Here is a 25,583-nt window from a genome sequence, read left to right as displayed (position 1 = left end):
GTTTAAACAACAATAAATATCCTAGTCTTTGCTCATAAGGATACTTGATAGGACAAGAGCAAGGCGAGACTAGTTAGAGCTCAACTGGAGTATTGTGTACTGTTCTGGGCAAAGGAGAAAGTGAAAACATTGGAGAGAATGCAGAATAAGGTTATGCAAGTACTTTTGAGTGAGAAACTTCATTAAATAGATTGGAGAATTTAGGAACAGAGGAAAACCAGCAAGTCTGACAGCACATGTGGAGAGAGAAACAGTTAACAGTTAAGATGGACAGTTCAAGGAGGCGAGATGAGAGACAGGCTGGGCTGGTTTTGGGATGCAGTGGGGGAGGGGATGAGTGGGCTCCATTTCCTACCACCTCATCCCGCCTCCTTGACCTGTCCATCTTCCCTGGACTGACCTATCCCCTCCCTACCTCCTCACCTATACTCTCCTCTCTACCTATCTTCTTTTCTCTCCATCTTCGGTCCGCCTCCCCCTCTCTCCCTATTTATTCCAGTTCCCTCTCCCCATCCCCCTCTCTGATGAAGGGTCTAGGCCTGAAACATTAGCTTTTGTGCTCCTGAGATGCTGCTTGGCCTACTGTGTTCATCCAGCTCTACACTTTGTTATCTTGGATTCTCCAGCATCTGCAGTTAAAAGAGATATTATCACTGATATATTTTAACCCCATGAACCATTACTCTCCTCTACCTGGCTGAACCTGCTCCCGCATTGAATAACTTATCCTTCATATCCACTTATTTCTTCAAATAAAAGGTGTTACTATGAGGTTCCTAGCTACGCCTGCCTTTGCATTGGATATGTGGAGCATTCCTTGACCCACATTTAGACAGGGCTCCCTGCTCATTTCATTTTCCAGGATATTGATGACTCACAGCTCTGCACTCTTCTCTACCCTTACCATGAGGGTCATTAGCCTGAATAATCAGGCCAGATTTTTGCTACCAACACAGTTGATTAAGATGGGAGTTTTCACAACCTTGGTTCTACCTTGGTAATAATACCCAAATCATGCAATTGCCAGCCTGGGTGGTGTGGGTGTCAGGAGGAATTGAGCCTGCCAATCCCAGAAAAAGAACATAGATGACCGTTAGAATTGGAAAATATCAAATGGATGAGTTAGAGGACCCTCCTGTGTTCTCTGGGACATTGTTGTGGTTTTGTCAAAAGCTTTCAGACAATCTAGTTCTCACTACTCTCATTTCTTCAGTTCTCACCCAACCCCATGGTTTCTGAAACTCCCGGCTATCTCCATACCAACTCATCCCCCACCCGACCAATGTAACCTCCAAAGCCACTCACCAAAAATCAACCATGGGCAGAGCCATGAGGAAATGAAAGAAATAAACTCTTAACAATCCGATACACCTCTCAGTGACACACAGTAAATGGTGAAGAAAACTCCCATTCAGAGCATTTACATTTCTTGCAGAGGTTGATCTTTTGCAGAAACAGACTTCAATTCAGACCCAACAACAAAGATAGCTGGCCCTTTAATATAACAGATAACAAGGTGGAGAACTGGATGAACACAGCAGGCCAAGCAGCGTCAGAGGAGCAGGAAGGCTGACGTTTCGGGCCTAGACCCTTCTTCAGACCCTTCATTTCTGATCTTCAGCTCTCCACCTTGTTATCTCAGATTCTCCAGCATCTGCAGTTCCTACTATCTCTGGCCCTTTAATATCCTCCTTTAAGTTGTCAATAGAGTTATGAATTCAGAAGCCCTGGCTGAGAATATTTCAATTTTGATCCTCAGCCAAGCATCATAGTGTGATTATAATAGATCTTGGGAAAGTGTTACCAAAGAGGTCTACTGAAATTGCAGAAGCAGGTATCAGTTCTACATTGCTTGGGAACAAAATCACTGATGTAATAAATTAGCTCTGTTTTTCTCATATCGGTCCCGATAATCTGCTGAGTACTTCCATCATTTTCTGGTTTTATTTCAGAATTCAAGGTTCTGTGGAATTTTGTCTTGTAAACTTGTAAAAGGATCATCTTGTTGAAATTTCTAAAACAGGCAGAATGTAAATATTTTTACAAGGACAAAACACTTCCCTAAAGTTTAACTGATTTTATCTAAAAAGTCTGTGTTAGGTTAGGAAGCAAAGTATATCAACTAGGGTTCCTGCACCTTGTATGAGGTATCACCGGATAATTACAATTGTTCAAGTGTGCATTTTAAGTGAAATTAGGACTAAAGCTCATCTGGATACCTAACCCTTTGTTACTGAATACACACTAATGCTCAATGACGAGAATACTCATAACTAAATGTTCCAGTGCAATGAGTGTACCTTTCAAGGGAGAAAGGAGTAAACATGGGAGGAAGAAAAGAACTCAATTTGTCTTGATGCACATATACACCTTAAAGTACAACTGAGAAAGGTGAAAGAATGTCTGCTAACTGAGTTTTTGTCAGAGTTTATTTTTTCTTTGCTCCTTGAAATAATTAAGCTAAAGGACATATGAAAGTATTTGCATCAACTAAAGTCAGATCAGTGCATTGGAATATTTTATTTTCCTTTCTAAGACCTTTGTTTGAATACAGAATAGACTATGGGATGTAGTTTACAACCTCTAATGAATGGTGTGGATCCAAAGTGGAACCTCTTTGGGCTATTTAATTCCATTCCAGCAAAGCAAGTTTGGACTGAATTGCTGATAATTTTTTATTAATTGGTTGGTCTACTCAAATCAGGTGGAGGAGATAGGAATGTATTGAAGCAGCAGTTCAGTACTGTGTGCAATCTTGAGCTTCAATTCAAAGTATATTTTTCATTTCAGTGGAAGTTCTGCAGCATAAAATCTCTGATGTATAACATCTGACCAACTGTTGATATTACTGTTGTGGTGAGGTAAACTGCTGTGTTAAATCTAGCTTGAAATTGGCTGATAGGAAGAGCCATTTAGACCTCTGGCTGAGCAATTATCTGTATTTATGCATATAAATTGCACCAAATAATTGGTAGCAGTGAAAAAGTCTGTAAGTTATGATGAAATCAGTGCAATGTATATAAAGTAGCTGAATTTCCCTTTGATCACATGTGGAGCTCTGGTTACAATGTCGTCCAAATAAGCTTTGCAGAAATTTTATTTCCCTTAATCTCTTCTCTACCTCAAAATCTCCCCTCCTCCTTGTCACCATTTAAAAAGTAAGAAAAATAACTACCTGAATTTCTTGTATTTGCTCGGCTTGCTTTCAAATACCACTAAGTGTCTTTTGTAGTTTGATGTGATTTTTGCATGCTCCACTAGCAATCCTTGCTTCTTTTCTTTTAGTTATTTATTGACTGGATTCACATGTTTCTGGTGAGGTCAGCATTTACTGTCCACTCCTAACTGTTCCCCCAAAAAGCGGTGGTGAGTTATTTTTTTGAATCATTGCAGCCTATGTATGTTTGTAATAATATTATGTCTGTTGTAGGAAAAGTTTTGGAAAGGATTATAAGAGACAGAATTTATAAACATCTAGTAAGCAACAATTTGGAGATAGTCAGCATGGATGTCAAGGGCAGGTCGTGTCTCACAAATCTTATCTCATTGAGTTTTTTGAGAAGGTGACCAAGCATGTAGATGAGGGAAGGGTAGTTGATGTGGTGTACATGGACTTTAGTAAAGCCTTTGAGAAGGTTCCAAATGGTAGGCTATTGGAGAAAATACAGAGGCATGGGATTGAGGGAGATTTAGCAGTTTGGATCAGAAACTGGCTTTCTGTAAGAAGGCAACGAGTGGTGGTTGATGGAAAATATTCAGCCTGGAGTCAGGATCTGTTTTAGGACCACTGCTGTTCGTCATTTTTATAAATGGCTTGGACGCAGGCATAGGTGGATGGGTTAATAAGTTTGCAGATGACACTAAAGTCAGTGAAGTGGTGGACAGTGTGGAAGAATGTTGCAGGTTGCAGGGAGACTCGGATAAACTGCAGAATTGGGCTGAAAGGTGGCAAATGGAGTTCAATGCAGATAAATGTGAGGTGACACTTTGGGAAGAATAATAAGAAGGTAGAATGTTGGGTCAATGGAAACATTCTTGGTAGTGTGGATGTGCAGAGGGATCTTGGTGTCCATGTACATAGATCTCTGAAAGTTGCCACCCAGGTTGATAGTGTTGTTAAGGCTTACGGTGTGTTAGGTTTTATTGGTAGAGGAATTGAGTTCTGGAGCCGTGGTGTCATGCTGCCACTGTTCAAAATGCTAGTGAGGCCTCGTTTGGAATATTGCGTGCAGTTCTGGTCGCCCCATTACAGGAAGGATGTGGAAGCATTGGAAAAGGTGCAGAGGAGATTTATCAGGATGTTGCCTGGTCTAGAGCGCAGGCCATATGAAGAAAGGCTGAGGGACTTGTGTCTGTTCTCATTGGAGAGAAGGAGGCTAAGAGGGGATTTAATAGAGACATACAAGATGATCAGAGGATTAGACTGGGTGGGCAGTGGGAGTCTTTTTCCAAGGATGATGATTTCAGCTTGTACAAGGGGACATAGCTACAAATTGAGGGGTGATAGATTTAAGACGGATGTCAGAGACAGATTCTTTACTCAGAGTGGTAAGGGCGTGGAACGCCCTGCCTGCCAATGTAGTTAACTCAGCCACGTTAGGGGCATTTAAACGGTCCTTGGATAAGCATATGAATAATGATGGGATAGTGCAGGGGGACGGGCTTAGATTTGTTCTGGTCTGCGCAATATCGAAGGCCGAAGGGCCTGTTCTACGCTGTATTGTTCTATGTTCTATGCTGCAAACTGCACTTCATTGACTTTAAAACACTTTGCTATGGCATGAGGTTGTAAATGGCACAAATACATGCAAGCTTTATTTTCTCTTTTAGTGTTTCAAAACAAATTGCAAGTTAAATTATACTCTCAATTTGACACCCTCCAAATAGGAAACTGAAAAACCATTGCAGTGAATACACGAGTTCAGCGTCTAATAACGGCAAGGAGGAAACTGTTCTTGACTCTGTTAGTAAGCATGTTCAAGCTCCTGTAACTTCTACCTGATGGAAAAGGTTGCAAGGCCATATTACTAGAGTGGGAGAGGTCTTTGAAGTTGACAGCCTTTTCACAGCAATGAGAATTGTAGATGGAGCCCATGATGGGAGGTTGTCTTTTGTGAAGGTCTAGGCTATAAAAGTTGGTGAGGGTCCTTGTGGGCCTTCCAAATTTCCTAGGTCTCCTGAAGAAGAGTCATTGTTGTGCCTTCTTGACCACATGGGAGGTCCAGGACAGATTGTTGATGGTCGTCACTTCTAGGAAGTTGATGCTCTTGACCTCCTCTACCTCAGCTCCATTAAGGTAGATAGGGATGTCTCCTCCTCCTTTCTTTCTGAAGAAAATGAGCAATTCTTTTATTTTGCTGACATTGACGGAGAAATTGTTATCATTGCACCATGACACCAAGCACCACATCTCCTTTCTGTATTCTCACTCCTCATTGTTTGATCTCTGGCCTACAATGGTGGCTTCATCAGCAAACTTGAAGATAATGTTTGAATGCAATTTGGCCATACAGTCATGTGTATAGGGGTACAGTAGGGGGCTGACTCTGCATCCTTACAGGGCACCGGCGTTGGAGATATTGTGGAGGAAGTGCTGTTGGCTATCTTCACTCATTGTGGTCTGTGGGTCAGGAAGGAGGTTCTTGTTGCAGAGGGCAGAGCTGAGACCTAGGGCTCAGTTTTGAAATTAGCTTGGTGAGGATTATAGTGTTGAAGGCAGAGCTGTAATGGATAAGTAAGAGCTTAACGTAGATATCCTTATTTTCTGGATGTTCCAGCGATGCACATAGGGCGAGGGAAATGGCATCCGCTGTGGACCAGTTTTGCTGAGAGGCAGTTTTAAGGGATCGAGGCAGACTGGGGGACTAGAGGTGAAATGGGCAATGACTAACCTCTCAAAGCACTTTATGATGGTTCCTCATGGTTATGGTAGCAATGAAGTGGCTTTGGGCAGCAACTGAAGTAGTACTGGCTTCAGCGTCGGTGACTTGTTGGTTCTTGTTTGTCCCTCCTTTATTACGGTGGCGATGCAGCAGCTTTGCGGTGGTAACATGGTAGATCCAGTCCAGAAATCCTTGCTTCAGCAACAGAATCCTGTAGCTACTTTAGAAACCCAGGAGCTGTGGAGGGAACAAAGGATGACCTTTTGTCCTGACTTTGTCTCGATTATTTCTTTTCATAATTAAAATGATGTGAAATGTGGTGGCTTATACACGTCTCACTGCATTTGCATAAATACAAGATGCCAATAAATTGATATTCTATTCTGTACTATGTTGAGGCATTTTGATGCCAATGGTATTGGTAGATGGAAGTATGAGAGTTTCATGCTCATTCTTGCTTAATTTTTATGAAGCGAAAAATGGAGGAACAGTAACGAGAACATGTTCCAGTGCTAGCAGGTACCCTTTATGACTTTGGCTGTCAGAGAAGTGTAGTGAACAGAAGATTTTCAATAGCTTTGGTTTTTCCCTCATATCAGAAGTCTGTACACAGTTTGATTAAAAATATTTGTTAGGTAGGTTATATTGTGAGCTTGTTCTTCTTTAAACTATTTAAAATGCTACGAAAATACCCAAGAGATGCTGAAACAGCACAGCAAGCCCCTTGTGTTATTTTTGTTTTCGATTTGTAGCCAAGTTATGAGACTCATTTTATTCCGCTTAGAAGGATGAAAGACTAAATGAACCATCCTGGGATTCAAAACCTTGATCTGATGTCACTGCGCACATCACACAAACTGCTTAATCTATTTGACCCATACATAACAAACAGCATTCATCCTAATGTGGTGATCATATTTGTCAAACTCTTAAGCGTTTCCCTGTCAATCTTCCTTTCAAATTCCGAATGAAGCAGCTGTAAGAAGCTGAAACACACTGAAAAGCTCTTTGAAAAGGGTCATGTGGTATTCAGGTGAAACTGGCTGTTTTGTGATTCATGTGTAAAAGATATCACAGGTCTGAGGAGTCAGCAGTGTTCCTTGACGTCCACAGTGGGGACTCTCTTTCATGATCATGATGATTTCAGCTGGATCTTTATCTTCTCAAAGTCTTCACTCTATTTTTGCTCTCATTTAATTTGTTTCCCCAAATGTCCTGATCTAATATTAGTGAAGGTATCTACTTTTCGCTTTGATGTTAATCAAACTCCAATGGACTCAAATCTGTTTACTGACACATTGGTAAAATATTGTTACTTTCTGAATTGACATTTTATTGTTCTTGTATGAAGATCAAAGCCATTCTCTCTTATTGCTGCAAACATGAATTGGACTTCTGCATTTGTCTCCTCTATTCAGTTTCTCAACTACCCTTTGAAATTGAGTTAGAAAATCTGGAACCCTGCTGTAGTACTAAATAAAGGCTGAATTTTCTCAAATAAAAACCAAAGGAACTGTGGATGCTGTAAATCAGGAACAAACATAAGGTTGCTGGAAAAGCCCAGCCGGTCTGGTAGCATCTCTGAAGGAAAAAAGAGTTAACGTTTTGGCACATCTATAAGGCATTTTAGTGCCCACTTAGGGACCTCATCCGATTGCTACTTGTATACAACCGGTACTGGTTGATGTAGTCACTTACATAGCGCACTCAATCTGTTGAGGTTTGCAGGCATTCAGGGTGATGTCTGGCATTGTCAGGAATTCAGACCACTTCCTCCTCGTCAGTCAGAAACCACTTTTCCCTCACCTACATTCTGCCCATACTTACTATGGTGTCCATTTTCATCAGGTCTAGATCACTGGTGAATGTATCACTAGCCAGCACCTCTTGGCACGTGTGACTTCTGCCCCTCTGAGTAGAAATTCCAGGAAAGATTTGACTTTGTCCAGTTAAAGTTCCTGATAGACACCTTCCCTAAATAGTTGCCAGAGACTCCACTGGAACTACAACTTGTGAGGCAAAATTCCAGTGCCCAGTGTTAAATATTCGCTTGAAGATAATGACAATTTTAGAGGAGTCATTATGATGGGTAATGTTTCCAGTCTCACTGTCACTACAGCGCAAAAGTAAAAGTTAGCTTGATTCTGTGTGTTTACCTAAAGGTAATCCTGTATTGAGTTTTAGGTGTAGAGAAAGATTGTTCATAGCTCTTTGTTGAAAGGGATATTCCAGTAGTATCCTTTTGGGACGTGTAACTAAGTCAGACAAAGAGCCTAATCACATTGTAAATCAATTTGTGAAGGTATCAGCTTGCTTAAGTACTGAAGTGTGACAAAAATGCTTCACCTTGTCTGAAAGACACCCAACTTGACTAAGCTTTTACAATTAGAATTTTATTGTCATGTGCACTCAAGAACAGAAGTACATGAGTACAGCGAAAAGTGTATAATGCTGCTATTCCTGGCACCATCTTAGGTACAAAGGTACCGAGATACAAAGAAGAAAAATTTCAACAAAGCTAAAATTTCAACAGTCTGTCTTAAGTGCTTGGCCATGCCGGGCTCACACTCCCTACAAGGGCTCAATCTCCTCTGCTTTGGCCCACTCTCCGGAAGAACTCAAACTGCTTGCTGTCTGCCACTATTGCAGATGCTGGGAGAAACTCCCTCACTGCTGTGTTGGGCTTGCTGTCTGACCATCAAAGTTCTGGTCCAGGCCCCCAGCCATGCCGTACTGTGGAACACAATGAGCCATTACACCACTGACGACCAAAGTCTGCCCTCCACGCCCCAGCTCCGGACCTGACAAAGTCCTAATGCCATTGCTATTACTGCGTCCACAACCAAGATCTCTCCAGAAGGTAAGTAGAATTTTTAAAAACTTTAAAACAAAAGAAAAAGAAAGAAAGAAAACTCTGAATTGTATGATGTTTTTGTGCAATTAATTCCCTTTCACGTGTTTAATTTGTAGATTTCACTGAAAATATTAGAATTCATGATTCTGTCATTTTAAACGTTCCTTTTCAAGCTGTTGATATTCAATCATTTAATGTGAGGCTGAGGTGAATGTTATCACATGATTAATTAATATGCTGGTATTCTGATATTTAATGAAATTCACTGCCTGCTGTTTTGTTTGAGTGGCGCTGCTGTGAGCCTCTGGTGACAGTCATTTTTTTTTAAAATTGAAAACCAAATGTCGTGAGAGACTGAATGTGATGGAGGAATAGGTTTACATCTCCCTCTGGACTATAGAACACCTCATTTCATATTGGTGGAACAAATTGTCACTTCTTAGTTCAAGAAACCTGTTTAAGAGAAGAGTATGATTGATGTAACAAGGCCAATAAAAAGTGAAGAAATATATGAGCCAAAAGACAGGAAGCCATGGTGTGATGTTCAAAGGCAATTAGGTATGACATCAGGAAATGAGAAAGCTCATCAAAGCCCATTAAATATGCAGTATTATTGTTTCAAACAGTAGGCTTTATAAGATCAGCTGTTTTTAAAAAATATAGTTCTAACTATTTCTTTATATCATGCCAAGTCATACAATCCGGAGGTTTTCCACATCTGTTTTCTGTTTTACACCAAGTTAACCAATCTTGAATGTATCAGCATTGGGCTACTGATATTGGTTGAGTCAGCATGGTTTCATGCAGGCAAATTCATGCCAAACAGAGGTGTTATAGGATAGACAAAGGGGAACCGATTGACGTAATATAATTGAATTTCCAAAAGGCATTTGGTAAGGTACAGTATTTCAGGCTATTAAACAGTCAAAGAGTGCATGGTGTTGGGATAATATATTAGCATGGATGGAGGATTAGCAACTAGTAGAAGGGAAAAAGTTGAGATAAAAGGGACCATTTTCAGCATGGCAGCCTGAAACTAACAGAGTGCCATAGGGATCAGTCCTTGTGCAACAATTAATTACAAAATATATTAATGATTTGGATGAGGAAAACGAATGTACTATCACCAGCATTATGGGTGACAAAAAAAAGGCGAGAAGTCAAAAAGTGAGGATGTCGCTATGCCTCCAGGGATAAGGTGTGAATATATATTAATGGGTGAACAAAATGTAGCAGATGGAATATGATATTATGGAAAAGTGAGGCACTCCAGAGGTTCATTAGGGTCATTTTGGTTATGGATGAATTTTCTAGTCAGTACAGTTTGAGTGGGTGGGGAATGTAGTCAGTTCATTATCTGAGTGACAACATTTTTGAAACACACGGTGCTTAGTGGGCTTGACAGGGCAGATGTGGAGAAGTGGCTTCCTCTTGTAGGAAAGTTTATAATCCGAGATCCAAATCTTAGAGTAATGTGTTTTCCATTTAAGACAGATGAGGACTTTTCTTTTTCCCTGAGGATTATGAATCTGTAGAATTCTCAACCACTGAGGGCTGTAGACGTTAAATGATTTAAGTACATTAAAGGTTGAGATAGACAGACAGATTTTTAATCAGTAGAGGAATCGAAAAGGCAGGAAAAGTGGAGTTGAGGATTATCAAATCAGCCATGATCTCATTGGCAGAGCAGCTTTGCTGAGCTTAATGGCCTCCTTCTGCTGTTATACCTTTTATGGTCTTCTGGCTGCTGCATCTGTATGACTGGGAGGAGAAGAATTTTTTTGCTACTTCTGTTCCTGATTTGATTCTCTCTCAATGTGCTACATATAGTTTCCCTGGTTATCTCGACAGAAGGACTTTGCTGAAAAGAGATTAAGACTCTTGCTGATAGACTCCTTGAAAATCCCAATCACCCCCCCCTCCCCTTCCCCACCATAATCTTCATGGAAACAAATGCCTTGTCTTATTAAAGGAAATAAATAAATCTTTAAGACTAATTGTAAGACTGATCAGAGGACTTTCACTCTGAGATGAGCAGTGCGTGTGTGGGAGGTAAACAACAGAAACAGTGCTCCAATATAGAGGAGCTCAGTCAACAATGTTTTTCAGACTCATGAAACCTGACTGGTTCTTGCAGCCAGACCACAACTGCATGTCAAGCCCTGTACCAGAGTATCATATGGCTACTCTCTCAGGTCAGCCACAGCAATGCTCCCGTCCCACAACATCACCTGATCCCATCTTGTACTGGGGCCAACAAGAACATTCCAGTTGGCCAGTTTTGTTGGGAATTGCTAAACATTTAAATGAGCTTATCAACAGATAATACTCCCAATCTGCCAAAATATTCAACAATGAAAATGGCATCAGAAATCCAATACACTGGCCACTAGCATTTTCTTTTTAGCACATTTACCTCCCTTTTAATTTGTCAGACCTCAAATATTACTCCTATTGTTTGCAGTCAGTGGGAAATATGGAATGCTTGTACAGGTTAGAAGAGGACTGGTGTACCTATTCTCTCCTAATCAACCTATTCAGAAATGTTATTACACACTTCTAGAGCAGGTGGGAATTTGAACCTGGGCCTTTCAGCCCAGGTGTAGGGACTGGTGTATTCACAGAGCTATATCCTAGTCAGACTTGCTCTTTCTAGAAAATGAGCGGGTACAATCAAATAATGGTATGAAGGTTGGAGAAGGAAATCCTATTGCAAAAGTATTAGTTTAAAGTTTGTCAGGTTGAACCGGTTACAAGCATTAGCACAACTAATTACAGCGGATTCTGGAAACTATCATTTCTTCTTCAAACACAATTTACGTGAAGAATTTTGAAATATTGTTATTGCAATTAATGTAGAAAAAATAGGCTGTTGCAATTACTTGGCGCGAAGACAATAGATGTCTAGAGAAGCTATGCTGAGGTTATGCATACTGCTCAACTTACAAACAAAATGGTCCTTTCATAAACTTAATTATAATTAACCTCAACTGAATTAAAATATACGTTAAGGTAGGGGATGCATTTTATCCATTATATGTGAAAATTTGTCTATTTCCATATCGAAACCTAAGTGAAGTGCGTTTAATGGCTTGAACAGTAGCTGTACTGAAAATAGAAAATTATCAACTACTTTGGAAGTTGATTATTTTTATAGGAGTTTATTGATCTGTTTTAACAGCTGAAGAAGGAGTGAGCCTCTGACAGCTTGTGTTTTCAAATAAACCTGTTGGAATATAATCTGGTGTCATGTAATTTCTGATCTTGTCCACCCCAGTCCAACACGCGCCTCCACATCATGTTTTATTTCAGTTTACAATCATATTTGAGTGATGGGTGGTTGAACAAACAACTAAAAATGTTATCTTAGCTAACTTTTAGTGCTTAGCATATTCAGTTGAATTTAGGCATCTACATTTAACTTGTGCTGCCACTAATTCCAAACCAGCAAAGTAGTTTTCTTTTAGAATAAAGTATTTTTTTTGGATGAACACCATCAGTACTGATTATGCAAATTTCTTCATGGTTGTTCTTGCAAAAGTTCACTTGGTGGACACCTGGATTAATGCAGCAGTCAATTATATTTCGTGATAATATTTGTTTGAAAGCAAAACACATGAGTTTATCATTACTGCAATGTTAGCACACAACCCAGTCAGGAACCAAAGTTTCTCATGTGTTGATTAAGTGTTTGTTTAATGTCCCAAATAGGAGCTGATGTTTTTATCTGTGTCATTAATGAAGTGAGATTGATAATTAGAGCACTACCTGCTGTGCTGTCACGGTATTTATGAAGCCCTTTCTAAGCCTGAATAAACTAACAATTCAAGTTTAATCAGGACATTCTAAGTTGTGACTGTACATTTTGAGAATATTTCAGCTTTATTTTGTTAGGCTGAAGTTACCGATGCTGGCATTGGTGAGAGCAATTATGCTGATCAATTAATGAGCAATACAAAGAGCAAATTAGTACAGCATTGATTAGTTTATTGGGGCGGGCAGGGGTGGCACGGTGGCTCAGTGGTTAGCACTGCTGCCTCACAGCACCAGGGACCCAGGTTCAATTCTACCCTCGGGCAACTATCTATTTGGAGTAAGCGCATTCTCCTTATGCCTGTGTAGGTTTCCTCTGGGTACTCCAGTTTCCTGCCACAGTCCATAGATGTGCAGGTTAGGTGGATAGGCCATGCTAAATTGCCCATAATGTTCAGGGGTGTGTAATAGGAGGATGGGGATGGGTCTAGGTAGGATGCTCCAAGGGTTGGTGTCAACTTGTTGGGCCAAAGGGCCAGTTTCCACACCGAAGGGATTCTATTATTCTAACTTTAATTTTTGCTATAGTACAGAAATGTGTGGACAGTGTACAGAGTTAGTTGCATGAAATGTGTTGGAATCTGTTGTACTTCTGAGAATCTGAAGGAAAAATCAAAAACAGGCTGAAATAAATAAATCTCTGACTTGCTTGGATTTTTTTTTTCACTTTGCATTCAACACTAATTTGAATTGTTTTCCTGAGATTACCCCTTCAAAATTATGTGGTTTCTCATAGTACCAACATGCGAAATAAACCTGGAGGCAGTGTTGCCTTTGACTCGGCATCAGGGCTTTGACAGATGTATTAGCACATCATATGCTTAAAAAATGATTCCATTTGTTTCCATCATTATTAATAGAACTAGGCCTTCAGGAGTCTAATTACAGACCCATGTCATAAATTATATTACTTCCAAGATAAAAAAAAGACAGCTTATTAAAACAGAAGTGATTTCCCTGAAGAAGCAGGAATTCAGGAAAAGCAGCTCCCACCAATGTTTCATTCCACAAATGCAGCTCTTAATGTGGAAAGTTGATATACAGACCAATAATGTCTCAGTTTAATTACCACTCTGCCAGCTGATACATTGGTCATAGCAGCATTCTAATTCGACCTTATACCCCTTGAAAATTGGGTGGAAAGTTTCATATTTTGACCATAATAAATTGGCCCTAAAGCCATTGGGACCATGAGGTAAAAGCTTGCTGTAGATTCAGAAATGGGAGTTTTTGTCAAACAAATTATAACAAGTTGAGGGCCAAGAGGAGAGGATGGGACTCCTGAATTGTGTCTCCCAGGGACACATCGTATTTTTTTTTTTAAAAAGCTTCATTTTATCATTCTTCACAAGCTCACCTTATACGCGTTAAATTATTATTTTTAAATGTAGTCACTGTTGAATTGTTGATAGAGGCAGCAATAAATTAATGCTCAGCAAGGTCTACCAAAGGTAATCTTCAAATTCACCATGTATATCAATTAGCACATAGGAGAACATTCTGCGCTGGTTTAAATAGTGAAGTGGGGCCAACCTAATTAAAAGCTGAAAGAACTGCAGATGCTGGAAAACAAACAAAAACAGAAATTGCTGGAAAAGCTCGAGATCTGGCAGCATCCATGGAGAGAAATCAGAAGTTCATGTTTCAGGTCCAGAGACCCTTCCTGAGTTCTGAGCTTTTTCTAGCAATTTCTGTCTTTGTTTCTAATCTCTCTGATTCTGATTCTTGAGCAACTCCTACGTTAAATGCTGCATTAGTGGTTACATAGATCTGACGCTATGTAATAACTAGCCTACACCTCTTGCCCTTTGTGGTTCACTTGCCTCCTCCAAGACACTTGGAAAATTGAACTCTCTGAACTTGTTTTGGCTATTTAGTCTAGTATGTATCAGTGTCATACTTAGAATGTTTCATTATGTAAAGATTCAACATAGATATGTTGTTGTTCTCGTTGATCTGTTGTATCTGCTTTGAGATGGGAAGCAGAGCCATATTCTTATGTTACCTGTGAAGGTGCAGTCCTGAAGATAAGACCGTGTGAGGACTGCTCAAAATGTTTGTGTAGTGAATATGCTTAAGAAATTTTGGTAGGGTGAGCTCAGAAACTTCTGACTCAGATGACAATCTAAGCAAAAGTTGAAATCAATAAAGGAAAGCAGAGAAAGCTATTTGCTTGTGGGCCTCTTCACTTCAAAATGATATGGCAAAATTAATGTCAGTTGCTATGTTTTTGCCATCCAATATTAATCTTATTAACACACGTCATAACTTAAAACAAATATCAAACAAACAAAAATAAGTGAAAATAATTAGCGTCTGAAGAAAGTACAACATTTTTTGGATATTGTTCTTCTTTCCATTTCTCTCTAACTCTTTAGCTTCATGTTTCAGCCATCAACTCCCACTTGTGCGCAACAGATATAGCATGTTCAAGAAAAATCAATTTAGGAAGCTATTCAATTTTTAATGCAATGATTTCCGAGCCAGAATAGCCCTCTGAGGGATGAAAAATAGTGTTCTTGTCTCAGACAGGGGGAAAAAAAATGTGATTTTAAGAGCTTAGGATGGGAATTGAATTGAGCCACTGGGCCAATTTTGAGCCTTTGCACTTTTCAGTTAGACCATGGCTGATCTGGTTGTGGTCTCAATCAACTTTCCTGCCTGCACCGCACCCCACTCAATACCCTTGAAAAATCTATTCTAACTCAGCTTTGAAAAAAATATGTTCAAGACCCAGCCTGCACCACATTTTGGGAAAGAGGATTCTGAAATCTAATGACTTTGAGCAGAGCAAACAAATCTTCTCATCTGTCTTCACAGAAAGAGTTCTTATTTTTAAAGTGTGTGTCCCCCATAATTTTAGTCTCTCTCAGAAGAGGAAACACGAAGAAGGGTCTAGGCCTGACACAACAGCTTTCCTGCTCCTCAGATGCTTGGCCTGCTGTGTTCATCCAGCTCTACACTGTTATTTCCATATCCAGTCTCCTTAAGACCTTACACAAACTTTAGTATGTGCTGTGACTAAATTTTGACTCAATATGCAAAGTTGTGGTTGAATATTAATGTTTGTAGGGTGGTCATTAAGTTAGAAAGAAACTGAATATTTTGGCAAAGATTTTTTATTTTTGCCAAATTAACATGAAAGAGCAAGTAAGCTTCATTATAGAGCCACACAGCATAGAAACGGGTCCTTTGGCCAAACATGTCTATGTTGACCAACAAGCACCAAAATATGTACAAATATCATTTACCTGCACTTAGCCCATAGCCAACTGTGTCTTGGCATTTTAAGTACTCATCCTGATGCTGCTTAAATGCTGAGAGTACCTGCCTCCCCCACACTCTCAAGCAGCACATTGCCTATTTCTAAGATGCTCTGGGTGAAAAGTTTTTTTTTTCTCAGATCTCTCTAAACCATTCCAACTTACGTTCTCTGGTCTTTAGACAAATTCAGTCACAGGGAAACAATTCTCTGAATCTATTGCCAATGCTAGAGTCAGAGATAACATTGTGTGGAGCTGGAGGAACACAGCATGCCAGGCAGCATCAGAGGAGCAGGAAAGTTCAGAAAAGAAGGGTTCTGTTCTAAAACATTAATTTTCCTGCTCCTCTGATGCTGCTTCACCTGCTGTGTTCTTCCAGTTCCACGCTATGCTATCTCTGATACACTCAATCTACTTTGCCTATACCTCCCATAATTTTATATGTCTCAATCAGATCCCTACTCAACCTCCTTTACTCTGTGGAAAGCAAAGCTAGCCTATTTCATCCCATGTAACATCCTGGTGAATCTTCTCTGCACTAACTCCAGTGCAATGACATCTTTCTGATAGTATGCTGTCCAGAACTGCACACATTATTCCATCTGTGGCCTAAGTAATGTTTCATGAAGTTTGACAAGCCTTCCATGCTCCTATATTTAACACCCCAACAAATGAAGGAAAGCATCCCAAATGCTTTCTTCACCTACATTTCTACCTGCGCTGACACCCCCTGTGGACTTATACACCAAGGTCCCTTTGTTCCTCAGTCCTTCCTGGGGACCAACCATTCATTGTGTAAATCTTTCCCTTTTTTAGACCTCCCAAATGCATCACCTCAGACCTTTTAGGCTTATATTTCACCTGCCATTGTTTTGCCCAATTTACCAGCTTCTTCTTTCAACAGTCAACATTGGGAGTGATTTTCCAATTACTGATGAGAAAGTTAGAAGTGGCTTGTTCATAAAGCAGTAGTTAGCTGATCTAAACACACCAGTGTAAGTTCCTTACAACCAAAGTTATTTAAATATTTGGGCTGAAAGTTGATGTGATTCAGTTCATGTTGTTGCTTTGCTACATGCCTTTGTGCGAATTAATTGTGGATTGTTCATGTGTTGATTTTAGCTGATTCACACAGGATTTTCTGATCAGTGTGATTTGTTTTTCCTGTATTTATTTTGTGGTTATTAACCAATAGCTAGTCATAGAAGTGCATGTGAACTGCAGCCCTGCGCATAAACTGGACAGTCCCTAACAGACTGCACTGTGCCCTGAGCTAACTGAATATTTGCAACGTCACTCTAAATACAATAATTTGAAAGGATTGGGGCAAACATCGCTCTGGGTATATCTCTGGCGTCTGCCTACTTCATTGTGACAAGGAATTTGATGTATAACTTCCTTTGAAATGGAAACGCTCAGATCTTATTCATGCTCCCAGCAGCCTTGTGTAAAGGGACCATTTAAGATACATCCCTTAGAAATCCAGACCATCCACTTAGTCCTCTGACCATGGGAGCAGGCACAAATTCTCACAGACCTTTGGAACAGTGATTCTCCCGCTCCAGCCGTGAGGGGTTTCTGAACTCTTATTGGACCCAAAGCTTTACTGTGTCCAGATGGGCAAGGTTGTTGTTATTAATGAAAGCAGTCAACACCAGGAACATGGCATCAGTGCTAATGATAAGGAGTGAAGGGGTCTTTAAAACTTTTCTCCCAGTTCCTGTTCATTGGCTTCCTGGTCTGCTCCCTAGGATAGGCTCTTTTTAGCCTGTGTTGACTGCCATCAGCAAGTCTGTAAAAAATCTTTTAAAGGCCTCGTTTTAATTCATGGCAAAGCTGTACTTTACAATGTTATAAACGTAAATAGGTTATAAAAATCAGGAGATATAAACAACTTAAAGTTGTGATACAGACTGCTACAATGTGACCTTATCAGCCATACTGAGAGGAAGGAGCCATTATAAACTAACTAAAGTTTCTGTAAGGAAGACAGGGATTTTCCTTTCTTAAATTACAAATGACAAATGTTGGTGAGCGTGTGGGGAATTCATCCATGATTAGTGCTGGATAATGCCCTAGAGTATTTTGTTTTGTCATCCCTTGTCATTTCTGTGTTCTGCACCACAAGAAATTAAACATTGTTAATTGAATAGAATAATCTTACATTTGTAACTAGTCTTTTAAATGATGTGATTTGAAACATTCACAGAGCCCATGTACATTAACTGATCCCAAAAACATCATAAAATGCAGTTCAGCCATGTCTTTTTCTGAGCTAAGCTCTGAACAACAAACTTTCAGAGCTTTCTTACAATTTAACTCTGATTTCTATTTCTGTGAAACTTATTGTCATATACTCCAACTGTCTAGGACACGTTTTGTGTCTCGTCCCTGCAGAGTGCACATCATAGGAAACTGAAGAGTCAGGCACTGAGTTGTCCCATGGTTAATCATATATTGGTGTGATTTTTGCCTCCAACATACTACCTTTATTTGATGTGCCAATGCTCGTATTACCACCTGTTTAAAAAAAAACTGTGTAACATGACGTTGCTGACTGACTTGCCGAGCTGGCTTGTTTTTGTTCAAATGTTTCGTCACTGTGCTAGGTCACGTCAGCAGTGGAGCTTCCAATGAAACGGGTGACTGCCTGTCTGTGGAGTTTGCACATTCTCCCTGTGTCTGTGTGGGTTTCCTCTGGGTGCTCTGGTTTCCACCCACAGTCCAAAGATGTGCAGGCTAGGTAGATTAGCCATAGTATTCAGATGAATGTACATTAGGTGGGTTATGGGGGGGATGGGTCTGGTTGGGATGCTCTGTGGGTCCGTGTAGACTTGTTGGGCCAAAGGGCCTGTTTCCACATTGTAGGGGTTCTATGAAGATCCTTGCTTTATTGCTGTAACTTCATCCACAGATGCCTAAAATACATACAGCAACAGGAGGACACAGCAAACCCTAACACACTGGCCACACTGCCTTACATCAAGAATATATTGAAACTGACAAAAATCCTGAGACCACGAGGAATCGTGGTGGCCCACAAGTCCACAGCCACTCTACAACAAACACTTACAAGGGACCCCATTCCCACAACATTCAAAACGAATGTGGTTCACAAAACACCATGCAACGACTTCCACTGACATTACATCGGACAGACAGGAAGGAAACTAGCCATCAGAACACATGAACGTCAGCTAGCAGCACGACAAACTCTCCTTAATATCTGGACATTCAGACAATGAACGCCGTCAATTTAACTTGGACAAGGTAATCATAATAGCCCAAGCCAAACATTGACACTCACGGGAATTCCTAGAGGCATGGTCCTCTAGTCATACTTCAGTCAACAAATATATTTAATTGGACCCCACATACAAACTCATACAGAACAAAACTGGAAATGACAGTACTCACCATAATGGACGAGACGGTATGAATTCCAAGTAGAATAGAACAACGTCACTTCATCGGAGGTCCCACTGATGATGTCACCAAGCATGGTGATGAAACGACTGAACAAAATCAAGCCAGCTCAGCGGGCAAGTCAACCTCACCCACAACCCGAGCTACAGATCTTTGCCAAAACTTTAAATTGTTTAGATTATCATGGTATTGAGGAACCAAACAGTTGTTTAGTGCAGTTAAATGTCATGTGAAAACATTGCATTTTGCCTGCGCGTGTGTCCTGAATGAACTTTAAAAATACTAAATTACACAGAAATCAAGTGCGCCTGGACTAAGATAGAAAATGAGATTATGTGCTCTGGTCACATGATATGATAAAATGATGATTTAATGCACAGGTCTCTTAAAGATATACATAGAGCCTATGAGACATAATGCAAAAAATAAGAGAAATACACTTAATTTTGCATCATAAATTGAACAAAAACAAACTGAACTGGAGATTAGAAATAACTGTATCCATTTTATAGGAGTAAAATGGTTACAATGAAACCCAGTCTTGGGAACCAATATCCTGTGTTTGAAGAATATTCCCAACCAAAAACTTCATTGGGCTTGTATTTCTGTGCTGCATAAGCTGTTCCTTAAATATACAAAGGCTGTAATATCTTCATTGTACAGTCACAGAATTTAGTACTGACCAGAAGATATAAGGAGTGGAATTAGGCCATTCTCCCCAGCAAATCTGCTCTACCATTTAACCATGGCTGATATGTTTCTCATCCCCGTTCTCTACCATAACCCATAATCTCCTTATTAATAGAGAATTGATTAATTCATCTGTGCCTTGAATGCATTCAATGAATTGGCTTCCACAGCTCTCTACAGCAATGTATTCCACAGATTCAGTAGCCTTCAGCTGAAGAAGTTTCTCTTCATCTCAGTTCTAAAGGGTCATCCTTTCGTTCTGAGGCTGTGTCCTTGGGTCCTTGTCTCTTCTCAAGGAAACATCATCCCCACTTCCAATCTATCCAGGCATCATTAGTATTCTATGAATTTTGGTGAAAACCCTTTTCATGCTTCCAATATCCATTGAATGCAGTGCTGAGGAAGGAACACTGAAGCCGAGATGTTAACTCAGACTTCTCTCCACAGATACTGCAATTTTGTTTAGTTCCATCAAATACAGAAACAGGGTTCTCAATCTCTCCTCATATGACAAACGCTTCATCCCTGTAATCATTCTTGTAAACCTCCTCAGGACCCCCTCCAAAGCAAGCAAATTCCTTCCATAGGTACAAGGACCAAAATTGCTCGCAATATTCCAAATGCAGTCCTGATGAGCCTTGTGCAGCCTCAGCAGTACATTACCTTCTTGTCCTCTAGCCCCCATGCAATTATTTCATTTGCCTTACTAACTGCCAACCAAATCTGCAAGTTAACCTTAAGAGAATCCTGACCCAGGTCACTCAAGGCTCTTTGTGCTTCAGAATTCTGAAGCCTTTCCCCATGTAGAAATAGTCTATGGTTTTAGTAAGTCGAAATGGAGCAATTCGGCCTTGGCCCTCAAGGAATACAGGAAGTGCAAGAGGGAACATGAGAAAGCAGAAAGTTAGAGCAAAAAGGAGGCATGGGGAAGGACTTGTGAACAAGATTCGGAAGGATCCCAAGATATTTTATAAGCACGTGAAAGGGAAGAGGTTAACCAGGGCAAGAGTGGGGCCCATTAGAGACCAAGGGGGCGACCTGTGTGTCTGAAGCCACAGGACATTTGGAAGGGTGTTAAATGAATACTTCTCTCCAGCCTTCACTTTGCAAAGGGAGAGCATAGGTATGGAATTCATGGAAAGGGACTGTAAGGAGCTTGCATGGTTTGACAAAGGAAATGGGGAGGTATTGGAGACTCTGTCAGGCCTAAACACTGACAAGCTCCCAGGCCTGGATTAGTTGCATCCCAGGCTGCTGTTGGAGACAATGAAGGAAATTGCAGGGGCTCTGACACACATTTTTAATTCCTGGCTGCTCACTGTGGAAGTGCTAGAGGACTGGAGGATGGCTAACGTGATCCCATCTTTAAAGCAGAGTATTAGAGATGAACCAGGGAATTAGAGTAGTGAGTCTCACATCAGCAGTAGAGAAACTATTGGAGAAAATTCTCAAGGAGCAAGTAAGTACCCACTTGGAAAGGCATGGAATAGTCAGCATGGTTTTGTCAGAAGGAGCTCATGCCTGACAGATTTGTTAGACCTTTTGAAAATCTGATCGGATGTGTAAATGAGGGAAATTCAGTTGATGTAGTTTGTATGGATTTTGGCAAAACTTTTGACAGGTTCCCACATGGGGCATTGATTGAGAAGGCTAAAGCACATGGAATTGAGGGTAACATGGTGAGATGGATCAGAAACTGCCCTTGTAGGACACAAGGGTAGTGTTAGAAGGCTGTTCAAGTGACTGGAGGCCAGTATTCAGCAGTGTATCATGAGGATCAATACTGCAACCCTCATTGTTCTTTTTATATACATAAATGGCATAGATGAAAATGTGCAGGGAACATTAAGCAAATTCTCAGATGACACCAAGATTGATAGAGTAATTTATAGCAAAGAAGATTGTTGTAGATTACAGGAAGGTATAACTGGGTTGGTCAGACAGGCAGACCAGTGGCAGATGTTATTTAACCCTGATAAGTGCAAGGTGATGTACTTTAAAAGAGGAAACAAGATGAGGGTGTATTTCATGAGTGGAAAGACACCAGGTAGCTGAGAGGAAAAGTGGGATCTTGGCATAATTATTCATAGATCCCTGAAGTCAGGAGAGCATGTGGCTCAAATAATTCGGAATGCATAATGCACACTTGCTTTCATTAGTCATGGAATAGAGTATAAGAGCAGGAAGGTAATATTGCAGTTGTACAGAAAGTTGGTCAGGTCACAGCTGGAGTAAGTGTGTGCAGTTCTGGTCACCTTACTACACGAAGGATGTGAAAGCATTCGAAGTGGTGTAGAGGAGGTTCACAAGAATATTGCCTTAATAGAGAAATTGAGCTATAAGGAGAGACGAGATAGGCTTGGATTGTTTTCTTTACAGCAAGGAAAACTGATGAAGGGACATGATCAAGGTGTATAAGATTGAGGGGTTTGGACAGGCTGAATAGAAAGCAGCTGTTCCCTTTAGTTGAGGGTGAAACATGAGAGGCCGTAGTTTTAGAGTAAGGGACAAAAGATTCTAAGGGGATTTGAGAGAAAGCTTTCTCATCCAGCAGGTCATGGGAATCTGGAATGGACTGCCTTGGACGGTAGCAGAGGTCGGAAACATTATAAAGTTTAAAAACTATTTGGTTGAGCACTTCAAATATCATAACATTCAAGGATATGGGACAAATGCAGGAAATTGGGATTACCGCACCAGTCGTCGTAATTATGTTGTTTCAGACTTGGCAATGAGTCTTTTCTACACTGAACTTATTATTCCAACCGAAGTGCATTAACACTCACTTTCCCACATTGTATCCCATTTGCCATTTTTCTCCCCACTCTTCTACCCTGTCCCAGTCCTTCGGCAACCTCTTTACTTCCTCAGCACTAACTGTCCCTCTGCCTATCTTCATGACATTTGCAAACTTAGCAATTACATACTCAGTTACTTTGTCAGGAGCCTTTGAAAGTATAATGTGAACAGATGTCGTTCCAACATGGACCCCTTTGGAATTCCACTAGTGGCCATCATCCTGAAACAGAAGGCTTAATCTCCACTCTCTGCCTTCTGCCAGTTAGCTAATCCTCCAATCATGTCAGTATCTTGACTCTCTAGCATCTGGCATCAGCTTGTTGTAACTTATTTTGCAAATTCCTATGCAGCAGCATGTTCAAAGGCATTCTGGAAACGCAAATATATCCACTGGCTCTCCTTTGTCTGCCTAATGTGTTACCTCCCTCAAAAAATTATAACAGATTTGTCAGGCATACCTCCTCTTGACGAAGCTGTGCTGACTCAACCTTGTTTTACCATGTAACTGCAATTACTCCTCAATCTCATCCTTAATAATGGAATCTTAAAATCTTACTAATGACCGAGGCCATACTAAATATTCCACAATCTTATGTCTTCTTCCTCCCTCCGTTATTCAACAGGAGTGTTATATCCACTATTTTCTAGTCCCCTGGGATCCTCTGGAGATTCCTGTAAGATCACCATCAATACTTTTTTACAATCTCCTCCATTATCTCCTACAGAACTCTTGGATGTAACCCATCTGGCCTGTGTAACTTATCTACCTTCAGAACTTTGAACTTCCCAGCAGCTTCTTCTTAGTGACAACCATGACACTCGCCTCAGCGCTGGGCTTTCTTGTAGTTCTGCTATTCTACTGACGTCTTCCACTGTAAAGACTGATGTAAAATCCATTTGGCTCCTCCCTCCATTGCTTTGCTCTCCATTATTACTTACCAGCCTCATTCTCCAGCAGTCCAATGCTCACTCTTGCCTCTCTCTATGTATCTGAGAAAAAACTCTTGCAATTTTCTTTTATATTACTAGCTAGCTTATCCTCATATTTCAAATTCTTCCTCTTTATTGTGTTTTTTTGGTGACGTCTACTGGATTTTAATGGATTCACAATCCTCTGGCTGTCCATTAATCTTTACTACATTGCATCCTTTTCCATTTCTTTGAACCCCCCATACGATTGTTTTTACCTACTTTACCCTATTCCAGGATCATCCATGATGCTGTTCTTTTTCTTTTAATCTGTTCCAAATGTAATTTCAGCTGTCTTCAAATACTTATATAATTTGCGTTGGCACTCAGACTGACCATATCCATGCCAAAATATGATATGCTTCTATATCAACCCCTCAATCATTTTCTTCCAAGACTGAACCTGTATAATATTGGCCACATTTATGGATTTGATATACTAGAATAGGGCAGCAAAGATATATTTATCAGTTGAGGACTTAAGAGGCCGAGGCAAGTGATGGAAAATTTCAAGACCTGCTGTTGGCATGTATTGAATTACATAATCACCTACCATACAAATGCAAAAGAATGATATTACTAATACAGGCATGTCCTGTCAAATCACATTAAAGTCATGATAGCCATTGAATCTAAAGTCTGAAATTGCCATGATTTTCCAACATAGTCGTTCGCTTCCATCTCTAATGGCTGCATTAAAAATGTCCCATTGTTCAGTTTTGAATTTTTGATGACAGAAATATGAACAAAAAAGACAACTCAAATGCTGCTGTGCTAATGATGACATTTCCAACATTTACTGTCATCAATTGTCCACTATCAAGAGCAATATCTAAAATCTACTAATGGGAAATCAAACACTGAAATTCGCAAGTTGCCGTCAGCAAGTTTACGCTTCCCCACGACACACACTGATGAAATTCCTTAGATTGCTGGCAAACATATATCACTGTACAGTGAAAAAACAGACCCTTTTTGGCCTTGTTGTCAAATTGTAAAATCTTTGTAAAAGTTACATCTTATTGAATTGGATTTCACTGTCTTTTTGAATGGAATAAAAAGTCCATAATTATTGCTAAGCAGCCTCTCTAGTCCTGAAAAAAGACATCACATTTGTAAAATGTCAAAGAAATCCATTTTTTATTCAAACAACCCATTTTTTGAATTAAAAAAATTTCTAACTTTAAGTCAATTTGGTATGTATGATAATAGGTACATAGTGCTCCTAGTGTGCTTTCTGGGAAGATACTTAAACATGATTGAGTAGCCAATATATTTACTATTAGATGTCTAGAAAACATATTATTTAAACTCAAAGTGTAAATGATCGCAGAGAAGGGAAAGCCCATGCAATAAAGACTGTTAAATCTTTGGGGATAGCTATGTTGGATGTCAGGTGGAATTATTGCTGTGCCACTGGTCTGGGTTTCACAATCGGTAGGTAATTTGGCACACAAATACATAAATAAATATCTTCTTTTATTCTGACAAAGGAGTGATTCCACCAGGACTTTTGACATTTGCACTGCAAATGGGCCACATTTTCAATTCTGATTAAAGAAGGCATAGTAATCTGTTTTACTAAGTTCATTTATACTGTGGAAAAATATCCAATGGCACACTTTTTCATTCCAGATTTGATTTGTGTTCATTTGTGTTGAGTTAAAATGTAGCCCATTTGTGTCACGAGTAGGACTTAAGCAGTTGGAAGCAATAGGTTATGAAAAAATACTTTTTTAGAAGCACTGTACAAATAAGTCATGGCATAATAATGAATTATATTTTCAGTTTATGTTAGTCAATTTATCTTGTTTTAATGGTACTTCATGCAAAGTCAACCTCATAACAAGTTTGAGAAGGGTCTTACTTAACCTGTAACTATTTTTC

The 25,583-nt window shown here is 40.0% G+C and overlaps 1 protein-coding gene across 10 annotated transcripts in view; it reads left to right on the top strand.

The window, feature by feature from the left end:
* Positions 1 to 25,583, top strand: part of tenm1 (teneurin transmembrane protein 1) — a 2,164,854-nt gene that overhangs the window by 1,268,378 nt on the left and 870,893 nt on the right. The window contains exon 1 of one of the 10 annotated variants that reach the window (XM_059651409.1): positions 3,347 to 3,366. The exons of the other annotated variants lie outside the window; for them this stretch is intronic. The gene's annotated coding sequence lies outside the window, so the exon portion shown is untranslated. Of the gene's footprint in view, positions 1 to 3,346; positions 3,367 to 25,583 lie in introns of those variants that run through there. 10 annotated transcript variants of the gene reach the window in all.

This window comes from Stegostoma tigrinum, chromosome 15, assembly GCF_030684315.1.
Source record: "Stegostoma tigrinum isolate sSteTig4 chromosome 15, sSteTig4.hap1, whole genome shotgun sequence".
NCBI classification, from domain to species: domain Eukaryota; kingdom Metazoa; phylum Chordata; class Chondrichthyes; order Orectolobiformes; family Stegostomatidae; genus Stegostoma; species Stegostoma tigrinum.
The sequence above is the reverse complement of the archived record's forward strand: the minus strand, read 5'-3'. Positions and strand labels throughout refer to the sequence as shown.